The following is a 17,042-nucleotide window of genomic DNA, read 5'->3' on the forward strand; positions in this document are numbered from 1 at the left end:
GGGTGTGGTTTAAATAGCTTAGGAAGAAGTTCCAAGTGTGTATCCTTCCCCCGATCAGGTATGTATCCTTCCCCGACCACACCCGGGTGGAAAGTAGTCCCACAGGTAAAGTAGTTCCTATTCAGGCCTCAAGAGGGCCTGGATGTGGCAGCATGGTCTGCATCAGGTAAGTGCACATTAAAACACTTGAACACATGTCTAGCTTTATGAGCCTGGCGCCTAAGGCGCCAGGACAGAGGTCCAACATGAGCCTGGCGCCTAAGGCGCCAGGACTGAGTCCAAAGGGCCCCAGCTTGGGCCCGCTGGCACTCCCCTGGGGGAAATGATGCCTGCCTCTGGGGTTGCTGGGTCGGACCTGGCTCCTTGGAGGTAGGCATCATGACAGTCAACGCGTCCGCCACATGAAGGCAGGCGGAAGCGTCCCCGCGCACAGTATAAAAGTGCGCGCAAACAACAAACACGTATATACAGCTACGATGAATGCCCCCATTTGTCGCAGCACTGATCGTGGGACACCGCAGGAGGAGGAGAATGGCCAGGGCACGCATTTTCTCCCCACGGACAAGCCTTTTTGGGATGCCTGACGACCAGGTCTACGGCAGGTATAGGTTTCCACCCCATATCATCCTAGACCTGGTAAGGGAGTGGGAAGATGACCTTACATCCCCCACCCTTTGCTCGCAAGCATTGAGCCCCTTGGAGAAGGTGCTCAATGTCCTGCATTTTTTTGGCCACTGGGTCATTTCAGCGGACTACTGCATAGTGGGGGGGGGTCTCACACGCCACGCAGTCACGCTGCCTACACCAGGTCTTGGCAATCATGACAGCGCGCCCCTCAGTCCGCAGGCACATATACATGCCCAGAACACCCGCAGAAAGGCAGGCCGTTGTCCTGGGTTTTTACAGGGTGGCACACTTCCCCAAAGTGCTCGGTGACATAGATTGCACCCATGTGGCCCTACGTCCACCTAGGGCCACTGAGCACATCTACCGAAACCGCAAGCACTGGCATTCCATCAATGTACAGGTGGTATGCGATGCAAAGGGAATCATCACCTCTGTCTATGCAAACTACCCTGGCTCCACCCATGACAGTTTCATTTACAGAATGTCCGCCCTGAGCCGGGCCCTGGAAGCTGGGCAGCATGGCGACACATGGCTCCTAGGTGAGTACAAATGCCCTTGCACATGCATGCATGTCACACACACACACACAAATACACAAACCCCAATAATCACCACCATTTTCACCTCCCCAGGGGTCAGTGCCTACCCTCCGAGCAACCACATGATGATGCCAATCCGGAACCCCACCACACCACCCCAGGTAAGATACAACACGGCCCATATTGCAACCAGGGCCATAGTGGAACGCACATTCGGAGTGCTCAAGTCACGCTTCGGCTCCCTTGACCGCTCTGGCGGGCAGCTACTCTATGCACTCCCAGTAGTGTGCAGGATCATTGTGGCAGCATGTGTCCTGCACAATGTTGCAACACGGCAGGGCGTACCGGTGGACATGGTGGTGCCCCCACGTCCCCAACCACAGGCACAGGCGCTGCCCATGGGAGGGGATAGGGCACGTGGCTAGGAAGGCCGGACCCAGCTTGTGGCCACATTTTTCACCTAAACTCCCACCCCTGCGGAGTGCACACAGGCCTGGCACATATCAGGTGACAATCGATGATGACAAAGAGACAGTCAACTGTCACAACCTTACTACCCTGAGATTGTTTCCATGGAAGTGCCACATTGTGTGCATCCCTAGCTACTTAAACACAAGCTATCCTGTGTGACCAAAAGGCACACATATGATATATGATATGATATGGCATTTGTAACGCGCCTATACACAAGTGTTTCAAGGCGCGACGAGGCAGGGAGGGGGAACAAGGGAAGACAGACAACGATCCTACTAGGCCAGGTGTCATTTAGATCGCGCAAGTGCAGGGGTAGGGGGAATGGAAAAGTGCAAGGGGAAGGGGAGGGGGGAGTGCAGTACAGGGTAAGTAGAATAAAAAATAAATAAATAGGCCAGCTGGTGGCAAGTGCAAAGGTAAGTGCAGACAAGTGCTGGGAAGGGGGGGCTGTAGGGATTCAGAGACAGTCCCGCAGTGCAGGGGTTGCCAGGGAGTCAGTGCAAGTGGAGAGTGGCTGGGCCAGGGACCGAGGTCGGTGAGAGTGGCCCATTTGCAGATTCAGTGCAGTTTCAGTGAAGAAATTAGCAAGGGAGAGGGAGAGAGAAAGCAGAAGCAAAGAGGAAGGTTTTGAGGTGCTTCCGGAACCGGAGATGGTTCTCCTCAAGTTTCAGGGAGGCAGGAAGGCTGTTCCAGAGGGAGGCCCCTGCCGCGGAGAGAGATCTACCCCCAGCTTGTTGCTTCGAGAAGCGACTGACCCTGACATGCAAGGTGTGAATTACACACACCTGCAAAACAGGCCATGACCATCACTGTTATGTCACTCAAACCCTCCCAAACCACAACATGACATGGCAAGCAATAGCCATACACCAACACAGTACCAATAAGGTACACATTGCCATGTGAAAAATGTAAATTGGCATCAGACAATGATGCCTGACATGGAATCAGACCAACAACCTCCCACCCAAAATAAGTCATTTCCAAATGCATTACAATAGTTGTAGCTGTAACATAACAATGAATGCCTGTCTACATGCACATTGTGCATTGCAAAATAAACACTGCAGCTTCTGTGTGCTGTGTCCAACTCCTGCAACACAGTGCTCAGCCATTGTGTGTGATGCACACCCTGAGCATCACATCTAAGCGACAAACCACATCAAAAAGCAAATTAGGCATGTACAGGATCCATAATTGGTCACAGAACATGTGCTGCAGGGACACAGTGGGCAGCAGAAGGCAAACAGAATGTACACATGGATATCGAAGGGTGGTTGTACATGTAGTGCATCATAGTGCAAGTGTGTGGGTCAGTAAGGACATGCACTCAACATATGCATGTGCAATCAAGTGACCATCAGTGTCCTCTACACATCACATGTGAACATTAACCATGTGTACACCCCAGCATGTCAAACCACAACTATCCCCTCACACATGAAAGGTAAGCACAACACATGAACAGGCACTGATCAGCAGAACACATCATGTACATAGGATACCACAATTACAATGTCAGGATTCCCATCACACTGCAGGGCAAGGCAACTATCAGCAACAAAACACCCCCCCCTCCCTCACAAATGACCATGACCCATTGAACAACTGCACCTGGGTCATGGAGCCTTCTACCCTCAATTTCACCTGGCCACAGGATCACCCTTCCTTCCCCTTTGTCACCATCTCCCACCTTGTGTGTAAAAAGTTGCCTGCACCCTCAGAGTCCACCTTCATTTGCAAAAACACAAAATCCAAGGCAGAAAAACGAACCAGAACAGCCTCCAGTAGATGACTTGAAGTAGCAGTACCTCACAAAGGCCAAGTACTACCACAATGATGTAACAACCAAGGTAGCACAGTAAAACAGTGTCACAACAGGATTTGAACCATGTGTGGTACATAACATAGAATGATGCACCACGAACGGATGTGTACTGTCACAGCTCCCGTGTACAGGTGCAGGAGTGGCACGAACCAACCACCCCCACCGTGACCTGGGTGCCTGCAAGGTCAAACTCACACAGGCCTCTGAGACCCTGGTGGGGAAGGAGGGTCAGGGATATGCAGTCGGGACAGGCGTTGGCATACTGGATGACTGGAATGAGGGGCAGGAGAGGGGAGTAGGAATGACACGTGAAAGTAGGGAATGCACTAAAATGTAGTACTTGCATTAACACATACACAATCATAACAAACTTGTACATCATTGTCAGGGCCTTCCGGAGTCCAGGCGCAGGAGTGGCACGAACCAACCACCCCCTCTAGGGTTTTGGCGCCTGCAAGCTTGGGGCTTACACAGGCATCCGCAACCCCAGCGGGGAAAGAGGGTTAGGGAACGTTGGTTGGATAGGTACGGGAAGCAGGAACACAGGGTAGAGGGTACAGGGTTTAAAATTGGATAGGACTCGGGGTGATTAGGGAACAAAAAACATACCAAATTGAGTTACACATTCATCCATGCATTAGTGCACCCCCCAGCAAGCCTATGCAGAGCAGTTTGAAAGAAAAACAACAAGACACTTAGCTCTGGTTTTGAGTGCTGGCCTCCTGCCTGCGCACTCTCAGGTCCGGTTACAGGAGCACTTCAATGCTGCAAAGAAAGCCACAGTTAATAATCTGTGCGTGCCCATAACACACAAACACACCACCAAATATGCCCCATAGCAACAAACTACTCTACAAACAGACAATCTGGTGTGGATGCTTCGTACCCATACGTAACATTACCCCTGTGATGGTTCATACACAGTCAATGCAGTAAGTCAGGCGCCGGTGGGTGTGTGGTAAATGGAACACCAATGTCTCACGATTCACACAACATGCAATGTTCCCTGGGTAAGCAGACAGACGCATATAGCAAGGTATGACTTCAGAAAAAGTTGTGTTCCACCATGACCGAAACAAAGTAGGCAGTGCATGTTTCAAAATGTACATGGAAATGAAATGCACTGCACCCAAGTCTGTCCCTTGCTGTATGTCCCTGTGAGCTGCTCCTTTGCATGTCTCGGAAGGCTACATGGGTGATACAAGTGCCTCAATGGCCCATGGTGGACCGGAGGGTATGTGCCACTGCCCCTGCAGGTGCCCCAGACAACCTTACAATCAACTAGCCATCAGTCCACCAACACATCTGAGCTGTATTGTGCGCTTCAACACCAATATTCGTCCAAGCTCACCGTCAGTGCTGCTATTAAGCATGCATGTGCAACTGTCCTGGTGGAAGCTTTGCTGTGTTGTGGCCCCCCTGTGCTGCTCACCTTGCCTGGATTCCCTTGAAACACGTCAGCAGTTCTAGGATCTATGTCTGCAATCCCTGTGCCTCTGCTTGCGCACACATGTGCATGTGGGCACCACCAAACGTGTCCAGAATCCAGACGTCCAATGGGCCATGTCTGCTGGCAAAGGTGGTATGGAGGCTCATCCCCCTGCAGAAAGGGCATGAAACACATGATTCATGCTTTAGAGTCATCTGTGTGTGTCTCTTCAGGCATCTCATTACTGGACCATGTCAGAGACGTACATCAGAAATCACACCATCAGTCCGTCTTTCACATCCAAAGTGTGGAACACACTATCTACGGCATGAATCGCAACAAGCACGTGTACAGTAAAGATAAGAAACATACTACACAATGCATAGCAATGAATGTACACATTAATCATGAAACACCCCATCTAGCAAAAGCAGAACAGTGGTCAATAACACCGCAATCATCCCCACTAGGGGTGTTAACACAAGTTACACAGCACCAGACATGCCACAGATATGACAGTCCAAAGCCCTTGTGTAATAGGCTGTTCCACCGAACCTTCCTTGCGAGCCCATGGATAAGGGAAGCAGGAGTGGCATATGTGAGTCAAGGACCCCAAGCAGCAAACACATACACAAGACAAGCCTGAAGGGCCCAGCTGGAACAGACAGTGGATGCTTTCAAAAGCCACAAAACACCGCACCGTCACATGAAAGCACAATAGACAAGCAATTTTAAACTATATTAACTAATTACACTAACTATGAAAAACCTACATTACCTAATTAAACTAACTATCAAACAGAAACTTAACTAAAGAAAAATCAAAAATGGCCACATACGACCTGGGGGAGGGGGACCCAGGAGGGGGGAGGTACAGGGTGCTGCTCAACACCCACATGCGATGATGCTGAGCCAAAAAGAAAACCTCCATGGGCTCAACGCCTGCACAGCCCGACCTATGTGGGAGATAGTTTGTCGTCCGAGTCTGGCTCATCCTGGAAAGGAGGACGTGGCACAGTAACCTGGCCACGCCTAGCCGCAGCTTGCCCCTCGACGGCAGCAAGTCTGCCGGACGGGTGAGCCTGGTTCTGTGTGGCGATGTGACGTAAGTCTGCATGCAGAACCTCACATGATACATGTGCTTCCTCTTGCAAGGTAGCACGTGTAACACGGAGTTCCTCCTGCAAGGCCTGGCTGGACAACCGCTGCACCTCCCGGCAAGCCTGTAGCTCAGCCGAGATGGTACGCTCAAGCTGTGCAAACCTCTCCTCTGCCCGCTGCCTCTGGGACATCAGAAGGACACCCAGAGTGGATTTGAGGGAAGCATACTCCTCCCTCAGGGCCTCCATGTGCACCTCTGCGTGAGCAGCAATTGCTTTACGCAGAGACGACATTTCAGCCTGGCGTGCCCTGTCTGAGGCCGCCATGCCCAGCCTGAGCGAGCGGGCCGTGGACCGTGCTGCCTGCTGCTGGAGAAGCACCTGCCTAGCAGGGGGAGCACAGATCGGGCCACACGCTCCATGCTCTCAGCGATGTTCTCCATTGCTGCCCCCTGCCGTTCAGAATTGGCAGTCATGTCTTGCTCCCACTCAGTATACGGCGGTTGCGCGCGGCGACCGGGTGTCCTCGCTGTGTTGGCACCGCCCGCGGCTGCACGACTACATGCCCCCGTCGACGTGATGTCCCAGATACATCAGTGACTGGTGTGGAGGGTGACCCTGCATCCCGATCCACCACGGGCGGAGGTATCAAGACTGTCTGACCCCTTAGTGCAGGTGTCGCAGACAGAGTGTCCACATCAGAACCACTCACCCCTGACACATCGACTTGATGCTCATCCAACTCGACATGGACGTCAGAGTTGTCATCAGGGCTGGACTCATAGGCAGCCAGAGACAAGATGGACTGTAGCACTTGGGGGTTTTCGTGGCCTACCACCCCACGACCCCCACTTGTGCCGGGTTGATGTAGTGGTAACAACCCGGTGTCTGCCATGACAACACCATCCTCCAGCTCCATTGCATCATTATCTGAAAAATATAGAGAAAAAAGGTCACTACACATGTCAGAAGCACACAACACACACACATACCGACAACAAACACATCAGGCAGACATGTGTCACACAAAATAGAACCTGGCATGCATGCTGGGTCAACTTTGAATTGCTTCTGTGATCAGACCTGTTGAAAGGTGGCAGTTTGCATAGAAGTGGGTCTATGCAGTGCAGCAAATGTGTATGTCACTCACTACCTACATGTACAAGGACGTCATGGTGTGTGTCAGGAAATGTGAAGGCAGTGCAAGGTCAACTTCAGCCATCACGTGCAATGTGCATTCAATGGGTAGCATATCTACAAGCAAAGCACCCCTCCACCCAAGTGCAAAAGCAGGGATGCCTAGCATGGTATCCAAAGGCTGACCATAGACCTGTGTATTGACAGGCAGTGTTGACTGGCATCAACAGCTTAATGTGATTCAAGTGACAACACTGCAAATGATGATGGGACAGTAAGCAGGACACATGATGAAACCTCTGGAGGCCGCCCACGTGTGAAGAAGACACTACAACAGTCGGACAGAGTCATTGGCCATTAAACAGGCTGAGGCCTGTGACCCACACAGATTGTCAGACCCTAAACATGTGTGCAACGCAGTACTGAGCCACAGTTGACATGGGAAGGCTGATGAGATGCCATGCAATGTATGTCACCCAGGACTTGTATTACAGTGATCATCCAGTCAAGGACACATAGGGGCATGCGTGCAATCCACATGGAGCATGAATGGGCACTCATGTCCCTGCGGGGCATCTGACCTCTGCACAGTACAAGTGAGATACCCTGCATCAAGTACTAAGGCTGTACCACACAGCATATGTCTGGCAGATTGTCCGCTGTAAGTTAGCATGTACACAGGACGCATGAACAGGAAAGGACCCAATGGCAAGATTGAAGCAGACCAGTGCAAAGGTGAAACTGGGGTGCAGAGTGGCAGAGGAAGGGCAAGGGAGCATGTCTACATGGAGTACCCTCATGCAGGCAGAGGACACATGCACGTCAGTCATGCGATGACATTGTGCCTGGGCTGAGAGGAAGGTCACCCCATGCTACATGCAGAAGGGCCAATGAGCTGGAACATGGACCGGAGGGGTATACTGGTAACCAGCATATGAGTAGGGTGCAATAGTGGTGATGCGGACACTCCCTGTCTGCTCCACATGTCCACCATCCAGCACAGCAGACATGCATCACGGAAGCATTGCATTACTTGCACATCAGAACCATGTACACGTCACATGTAGTGGCAATCATGCACAACACATCCCACAAGTAAAACACACACGTCCTCAACAAACACGCATCAACACTCACTGGACTGGGCATCAAAGTCCAGCATCTCTCCCACTCCTTCGACCGATTCAGATGGTATGAACTCCGCAACGAGTGAGTCATGCGGAGTGAGCTCTTCCTCCTCTGGTGCAGGCCCACCGCCAGTCACCAGAGTCAAGTTGTAATTTGAGGCACGCTTGGCCTTAGCGCTGCGTTTGAGGTCATTCCAACGCTTTCTGCACTCTTGCGCCGTGCGCACCTCATGGCCGAATGAACTGACATGTTCCGCAACTTGCTTCCAGTGGGTGTCACGGTGGGCAGCCGTAGTCTGACTATTGGCACCCACTTCCATGTCATGGCTGTGGCCCCGCATGTAGTCCACGAGGAAGTCCAGTTCCTGCTTGCAGAAAGGCTTCTTCCTCGACGTGCAGGAGGTCGTGGCTGTATGTGGGGTCCCAGCCTGTGCTGCAGGTGCAACCTTCCTCCTCTTGGACTGTGGCGCAGACCCTGGCTGGCTAATGCCGCCCTGACCAGTATGGCCAGTGGGTTCGGTGGATTGAGCCAAGGGAGTGGCAGGTGGAGGGATGACCAAAGGCCTGACGTGTGTCAGTGGCAGCTGGGTGCCCTCTAATGGACCCTGCGCAGCAACATTTGTTGTGGCAGGGTCATTGACTGCAAAGGTCCTGGTTGGCAGACTCACAACCGGGTGTTGTTGGGTGCATCTGCCCCTGCACTTGCCAACACCCGGCTGTTCAGGGCAGCAGATGACATAACTGCCCCAGGGACACGTGTCTTAGTCAGAGCAGCCCTGCGTGCCCCTACGGTTTCACTCGTGGCCTGTTGGAAATCTTCCAAGGGCTCCTCAAGTCCCAACGCAGCCTGCGCTGGCAGACCCTGAGCCTGGGTTGCGGTGTCCACAGCTGCACCTGCAGCTACCACTATCCTCGGGGGCCCGTGGCAGTCGATGGAACGGACTGCCGGGTCACACGGGCGCCAGTGCCAGATGCAGAAGATGCATCTCCCGGAACCACAGGGGGTGGTGGCATGACTGCACTGACACATGGCACAACATTGTGCTCAAGTGGCGCACCCCTGCCTCTTCCCCCTCTGTGGCCGCCCTGGACACCCTGGAGTCCCCCCACCTCCCTGGTCACCACGGCCACGTCCCCGACCATGCCCGCCAAGAGGAGTACGCCCAGCTGAGGCGCCCCTCACCTTTGGTAGCCTCCCAACAATGGCACAGATGTAGTAGTGCCGGCACAGATGGAGTAGTGCCAATGGGAGGTGTACACCACAATTGACCTGGGCAATTGGGGTGAAGGGGGTGGGAAGCAAGATGTTAACAGCCCCCTGCACCTGCAAGGCTGTATGTGACCCCGGTGATGTAGTGACGGGTCACGCACCGCTCAGGCACCCCAAAACTAGAGTAAAACCGTGCACGCAACCCTGCAGCCTATGTGCGTGGAATCAACCTCCCGCAGTACGTGGTGGCACCCAGTAACACGAATAACGCATACGCGTGGGACACACAGGCTACTATGACCTCGAAAATGGGTGCGACACACAGGGGCACCCGCAGTGGGAAAAATAGCGTGTGCGACTCACCGTCTGACTAGCACAATGCAGAAAAACACGCATAGCCAATAGCCCCGCCAAAAGAAGAGATACGTCCTTGATAGCTGTGAAGTTGTGATGGCGCGCGAAACAACAGGAAGCAGCAACACACGTCGGTCTCCACGAAAGAAACGTACAGCGAACTGCTGCCCCCGCTCACCTTTAACCCGTGCTGAGGGAAACGCCTGCACGTGTCACGTCACTTACGCGCATAGGCCCTTTCCTCGGATTACACGCATTCACACGCGGACGTGCAGTTTTTTCACGCGCGCTGAACCATTATGCTAACGTCACGAGGGAAACGCCCGCGCATGCCGCGCGCGTCACGTCACAGAGGTGCTTACGCTTGAAGGGCCTTTGGTCCAATGAAAGCGCGTACGAGTGCTGACGCGCTTACGCGCTAGGGGCCTTTCCTCGAATTACACGCTGACGTGCACATTTTTCACGTGCCAAATCACTCCGTATCAAGCTGGCCACGCGAAAACACATGGAAGACCACGCTCCTGCCCAAAAGGCCGAATCACTGCCCCCAGAGCCCCGAGCACGCTCCCACCTGCCATCTGCTGCTGCCTGACTGCCTGCTGCCCACGTGCCCTGCTATTTGCTGCCTGCAAATCAGCCAGGGGTGCAGTTGCTGTGACCACCCCTGCTGGAACTGAAGACTCCCGACTGGGATACCATCGCTCCACAGCCCAGCCCCAGGACCCAGTTGTCCACCCACACCTGCCTCTGGGGTTGCCATGTCGGCACTACACCATCTGGCACCACTGGCAACCCCCAGCCAGAGAGGCAGAGGGGCACCAGCTTCACTGCCACCGAAGTTGGTGTCCTGGTGGAGCAAGTCCTGGGGCAGTATGATGCCCTCTTCAGAACAAGATGCGCCAACAAGGAAGGACGGACTCAGATCTGGACGGACATCGTGACTGCCATCAACGCGGAGGGGGTGGCAGTCCGCGACTTCCAACATATCAAGAAGCGCTGGGAGGACTTCGGGTCCAGGACCTTCAACAAGGCCCGGCGCCTCTTGAAGGCAGCGGATGCTAAGGGGTGCCGGGCCACCTGTCGGAACATCAGATGAGGGTCCTGGAACGCATATGCCCTGCGCTCCACGTCCAGGTCCTTGAGAGGCAGACCCGTCTGGAGTTGAGCGGTAAGTGTACATGCATACTGATTGGAAGTGTGCAGGTTGTAAATGTGGTTTTCTAGGGCCATGTATGGATGTATATGTACAGGGCTGTGAGGCTGACACATGCAAGTCCTTTGGTGTATGTGTGGGTAAGCATGCAAGCCAAATGCAGAAGTGTGAGCACACATGTTTGGATTACTGTGTATGTCAGATGGCATGGTTGTGGTGTCACACATGGATGTTGGTTCCAGCTACATGTATCTGCACCGTGTACATGTGCATGTGTGTGTATTTTACAAGGGTGCAACAGTGATGCAACATGGATGCATGTGACACTGATATGTGGAAGACTGATTGGCAGATGTGACATGGATGCCGATCTCAACACTGCGACAGTTGGCAGAGGTGTACACATGCATGTAAGTGTGGTGGCGTGTGTGCATGTGTAGTGCACTCCCTGTGTTTCATGTGATGTCTGGCTCACCTTTGGCTGCTCATGCTGTTGTATCTGTATGGATGGTGCTGGCTGTTGCGATATGGCTGTGGAATAGCTCATGTGTGTGAGTCAAAATGACATGTGTGTTGGGGATTGTGATGCAATGTCTGAAGTTTGACAATGCCACTCATGTACAACTGTCATGTGTGTATGAGTCCACTGTACAGTGCCCTGATGCTTGTGTTTTATTTCTCCCTGTCTGCAGCGTCAACTGATGAAGAGGGCGGAGAAGGTGCTGTGGAGCACAGCGGCAGGGATTGCACCGCCAGCCGGAGACGCAAGGCCCGGCTTCCCTCCCAGGTTGTCATCTCGTCGGGGAGTGAGGAGTCCGGTGCCGCGTCCCAGGCTGCAGCTGCCGAGGGGAGGTCCAAGAGGCGGAGGTCGGAGTTGGACCCCTCGGCAGCAGAAGGGGCAGCTGAGACCCCACAGGGCCCAACGGAGGAAGATGGCATGGAGTCATCCAGGTTGGTGGGGGGTTTGGTGGAGGAGGAGGCCGTGCACAGGTTCTGGAGGTGGGGATTCCACTGGTGCTAGTGGTGCAGTGCAGGACCACGGACAGGAGGCAGCACAGGCTGCCGCGGAGGTGCCTGTGTGCAATCCTGTCCCTGATCCTGTCACTGCATCATCTCGCACCAGCAGGGATGCCTACGTCCAGACCCGTTCTCAGGGAGGGGATTGGCTTACACCAACTGGCCTTCCTCTCCCTGCGGATGTGGCTATCCGGCACCGGGTTGAGCCTGTCCTGGGTGGGGTGGTGTTGCGTCAACGGGCCATGCGAGCTGACCTGCAGTCTTTTCATGAGGAGACTGCACGTCTTCTCGCATGGCTCGTTGACCACGGTGACCCACTGGGACAGCTCACCAGGGCCGGATTCCTCCGTTTCCTGGACCTTGTTCCGACCCCCTCCTCAACTGAACCCCCTATGCCCCAGTCGTCCTCCATGCCATCTTCCCACCAATGTATCACCTGGGTGTCCTGAGGAGCTGCCTCTGACCCTGCGGCCAGGCTGGTGGACAACAGATCTCTGCCACAGTCGGGAGTCGGACGTCCAGCAGGGGTGGCCACCTCAACAACTGCACCCCAGCTGGAGGAGGATGTGCAGGCAGCAGGAGCCAGGGCACAGACAGCGGCACAGCAGCAGCAGCAACAAGGTGGGAGCCATGATGACTCGGGGCCTTCATCATCGGAGGGGCAGGCATGGGCAGGAGGACCCTGGACGGGAAGTGTCTTCTGTGTGGCAGCGGTTGGGCCATGCGATAGATGCGGAGCGGCAGCGGGTGGAAGAGGCACGGCTCACGATGGTCAGGGCAGAGAACTCCATGCGTAGGGTCCTGAGGCGGGCCGAGTGCCTCGAGGCCATTCACAGGGACCTGGAGTTCCAGATGTCATCATCCCTGCGAACCCTCGGGGCCATGGAAGAGGACCGCCTCCGGGACATCGAGCAGGAGTTCGATGATGCCCTGGCCCGGGTCATCAACATGTGAGCCGTTGGACTTGCCAGCTGCCCTTGTAAATAGTTAGATAGTGTTAGGTTTCCTTTGGTTTTTTCTTTATTTTGGTTGCGCTTGGACAATGCACCACGTTTCTGTATATAGTTTTTTTATTAGGTAGTTTTTGGTAGGTTTCATTTCTTCAGTTGGGATCATGGACCCTGGATTGTTCATCTGTATATAGTTCACTATTGAATTCATCTTTTTTTTTTTCGGATTACCCCATGGAGCAATGGTTTTCACTTTTGTTTTTCCCTTGGATTTGCTTTGTTGGACTGTGACTCTGGACACCTTTCCTTTGGATTATGATTTCTTGTTTTTCATTATTTTACGGACATGCAGCTTTTCTTTTTTTATTCACATTGTTGTTTGTTTGATTTTAATTACATTCATGTTGGTTTTAATACATTCTTTTCGATGTGTGGTATTATCTCATTGTTTTCATGCATGTCATGATATGTGTTTTGACATTCACTTGCACCCATTGTGTGTGTGTGTGTGTGACGGACATGTGTTCATTTACATACTTGCCATTGGGGTTGTATCATGTAATTGGCATTTCTATGTGGGTGGATGCAATACTTGGGTGGGTCTTTGGCATGTGGAGGCTGCCCATAAGGGCCAGGATCTAGATTGTGATGACGTGTTGGCTGGGGGACATGTGTCGGGGCCTGCTGGCAGATGCCCCGCACTGCTAGGGGGTGGGGGTGCAAGGGGACATGAGTGGGGGCCTGCTGGCAAGTGCCCCGCACTGCTGGGGGGTGGGGGTGGGGGTGCAAGGGGACATGAGTGGGACATGAGTGGGGGCCTGCTGGCAGGTGCCCCGCACTGCTGGGGGTGGGGGTGCAAGGGGACATGAGTGGGACATGAATGGGAGCCTGCTGGCAGGTGCCCTGCACTGCTTGGGGTGTGGGGGTGCAAGGGGACATGAGTGGGGGCCTGCTGGCAGGTGCCCCTGACTGCTGGGGGGTGGGGGAGCAAGGGGACATGAGTGGGACATGAGTGGGGGCCTGCTGGCAGGTGCCCCGCACTGCTGGGGGGTGGGGGTGTAAGGGGACATGAGTGGGACATGAGTGGGGGCCTGCTGGCAGGTGCCCCTGACTGCTGGGGGGTGGGGGTACAAGGGGACATGAGTGGGACATGAGTGGGGGCCTGCTGGCAGGTGCCCCCTGACTGCTGGGGGGTGGGGGTGCTGGGGGATATGAGTGGGGGCCTGCAGGCAGGTGCCCCTGACTGCTGGGGGTGGGGGTGCTGGGGAACATGAGTGGGGGCCTGCAGGCAGGTGCCCTGCACAGCTGGGGGGTGGGGGTGCAAGGAAGTAATGCGTTGGTGATCACTAGTGCAAGGTGACATGTGGCTTGGCTGGGGGGGCATGCCCATGGTGGATGGGCTGCCTGCGGGACATGACCAGGGGTGCAGGTAGTCCCCTGTGGTGTGGTCTGCCTGCAGGGGCCGTGGAGGGTGTAGAGGGAACACCTGGGAGGACCCACACTGCCAATTCACGTGTAGGAATCCCCTGCACCCCCAAAATACACATACCCCACTCGCACAAGGCCTATCGCGTGTGGAACTTCCCGCGCACCCCAGTAATACACGTACCCTGCTGAAATCGCGTGTTAAACTTCCCCGCACCCCAGAAATACACGTACCCTGCTGAAATCGCGTGTGGAACTTCCCGTACCCTGCTGAAATCGCATGTGGAACTTCCCGCACACCCCAGAAATACACGTACCCTGCTGAAATCGCGTGTTAAACTTCCCCGCACCCCAGAAATACACGTACCCTGCTGAAATCGCGTGTGGAACTTCCCCGCACCCCAGAAATACACGTACCCTGCTGAAATCGCGTGTTAAACTTCCCCGCACCCCAGAAATACACGTACCCTGCTGAAATCGCGTGTGGAACTTCCCGCGCACCCCAGTAATACATGCACCCTGCTGAAATTGCGTGTGGAACTTCCCCACACCCCAGAAATACACGTATCCTGCTGAAATCGCGTGTGTAACTTCCCGCGCACCCCAGTAATACACGTACCCTGCTGAAATCGCGTGTTAAACTTCCCCGCACCCCAGAAATACACGTACCCTGCTGAAATCGTGTGTGGAACTTCCCGCGCACCCCAGAAATACACGTACCCTGCTGAAATTGCGTGTTAAACTTCCCTGCATCCCAGAAATACACATACCCTGCTGAAATCGCGGGTGAAACTTCCCGCGAACCCAGTAATACACGTTCCCCGCTTGCCGTGTGCTGTGTGGCGGACCTGTATACTGGTCCAGGGTTAGTGCAGCCCTTTGCGCTGGATTGGGGATTTTGATGGCTTTTCCTTGCGCAAGAGGCGTTCTTGGGGGCGTTACTGGTGCTGCTGCAGGGTCGCTGCGCCACTCTGCGCAGCGGCTGCTTTTGGTGGCTAAAATCCATGAATACGCTGTGCGCCGAAATGGATTTTAGCGCATGCGGCTGGCGCAAACTATCGCACGCGCACACTGTGCGCCAGCCGCGTGCGCCACTTGTGCGCTAAATTCTATGAATTACCCCCTCAATATTGCCACATGGAATGTTAAAGGATTACATACCCCTGTTAAACGGCAGAAAATCCTCTCACACCTTAATAGAGCTAAACCATCTATTGCATGTCTACAAGAATCCCACCTTTCGCAAGTGGAAGCTAATAAATTGAAACATTTATGGGTGGGTCAAGTATTTTCGAGTGCAGCAGATGGGAAAAAGAACGGGGTTATCACTTTCATTAATAAATATCTTCAATGCAAAGTCTTGTCTACAGAATCAGACGATGTAGGTAGATGGCTTTTTGTTAAACTTCTGGTTGATTCCATAGAATATTCTATTTTAAATATTTACGATCCCACAAATCAAGATCCTATATTCTGGACTCAGTTAAGAAACCACATTCTCAAATCACATTATAATAACCTCATTCTATGTGGTGATTGCAATGAGGTTGTAGATCCTCCCCTAGATAAAAGGTCCAATGTGCACTTTAGATCTACTAAATCCCATATACAATTTAATAACTTTATCTCTGAATTAGCTCTCATTGATACTTGGTCTATCACCCATCCATCAGATCTCGATTATACCTTTTTTTCACCTCTACATAACTTGTTTTCGAATACTGATTATGTCTTTGTATCTAAATCTCTTACTAATCGTATACTAGAGGCCAAAATTGAGAGGATTACGTTGTCTGATCATGTTTCTGTTCATAACAAATTATCCAATGCACAAACTGTACATCATTATAATAGATGGAGATTCAACTCAGCTATTTTAAAAGATGAACAATTTGTGAAATTCATCCATCAACAACATGTCCACTTATTTGCTGAGAACACCTCAGCCGATACATCTGTGCATAACAACTGGGACTGCTATAAAGCAGTAATAAGAGGTCACATCATATCATACACTGCCAGCAAAAAGAAAAAAAACTCAAAAAAGAGTCTGAAGATACTCTTAAATCTATCAAGTCCCTGCAACTAGAACATATTTGGACTAATTCCATTCCTGTTCTACAAAATATTTTTAAACCTAGAATACAGTATAATAAATTAATGACTGAATACTAACGAGACTAATCTTTTTAAGTATAAATCCAAGATTTACCAGTTTTCTAATAAAACCGGGAAATCATCAGCATCATATCTCAAAACTAAAAAAGACAAAACAAAAATTACTATTATTAAAGATGAAGATGGTCATAGAGTAATGAAGGATAAAGACATACTGCAAGCTTTCTCATAATTTTACCAAAAGTTATACTCCTCTGAGGCAGTGCCCAATAGGACTAATGTTACTGATTTTCTTAACCATATACATCGTAAGTCCTGTGCACATTCTAATCAACAATATTTAGACTCTATTTTCCCAAATGAGGTACATAGAGCTATTAATGACCCCAAAAAGGGGAAAGCTCCAGGTCCAGATGGTTTCCCAATATATTATTTTGCCCATTTTAAAGACATACTATTCCCTAAGCTTGATAAACTTTATAGATCCTTTATTGCGCACAGGAAAGCTGCTGGATCTTTTTCTGAAGCAATGCTTATTGTATTCCATAAACCCA

This window comes from Ambystoma mexicanum, chromosome 2q (genome assembly GCF_040938575.1).
Source record: "Ambystoma mexicanum isolate Mex_15411 chromosome 2q, UKY_AmexF1_1, whole genome shotgun sequence".
Lineage (NCBI taxonomy): Eukaryota > Metazoa > Chordata > Amphibia > Caudata > Ambystomatidae > Ambystoma > Ambystoma mexicanum.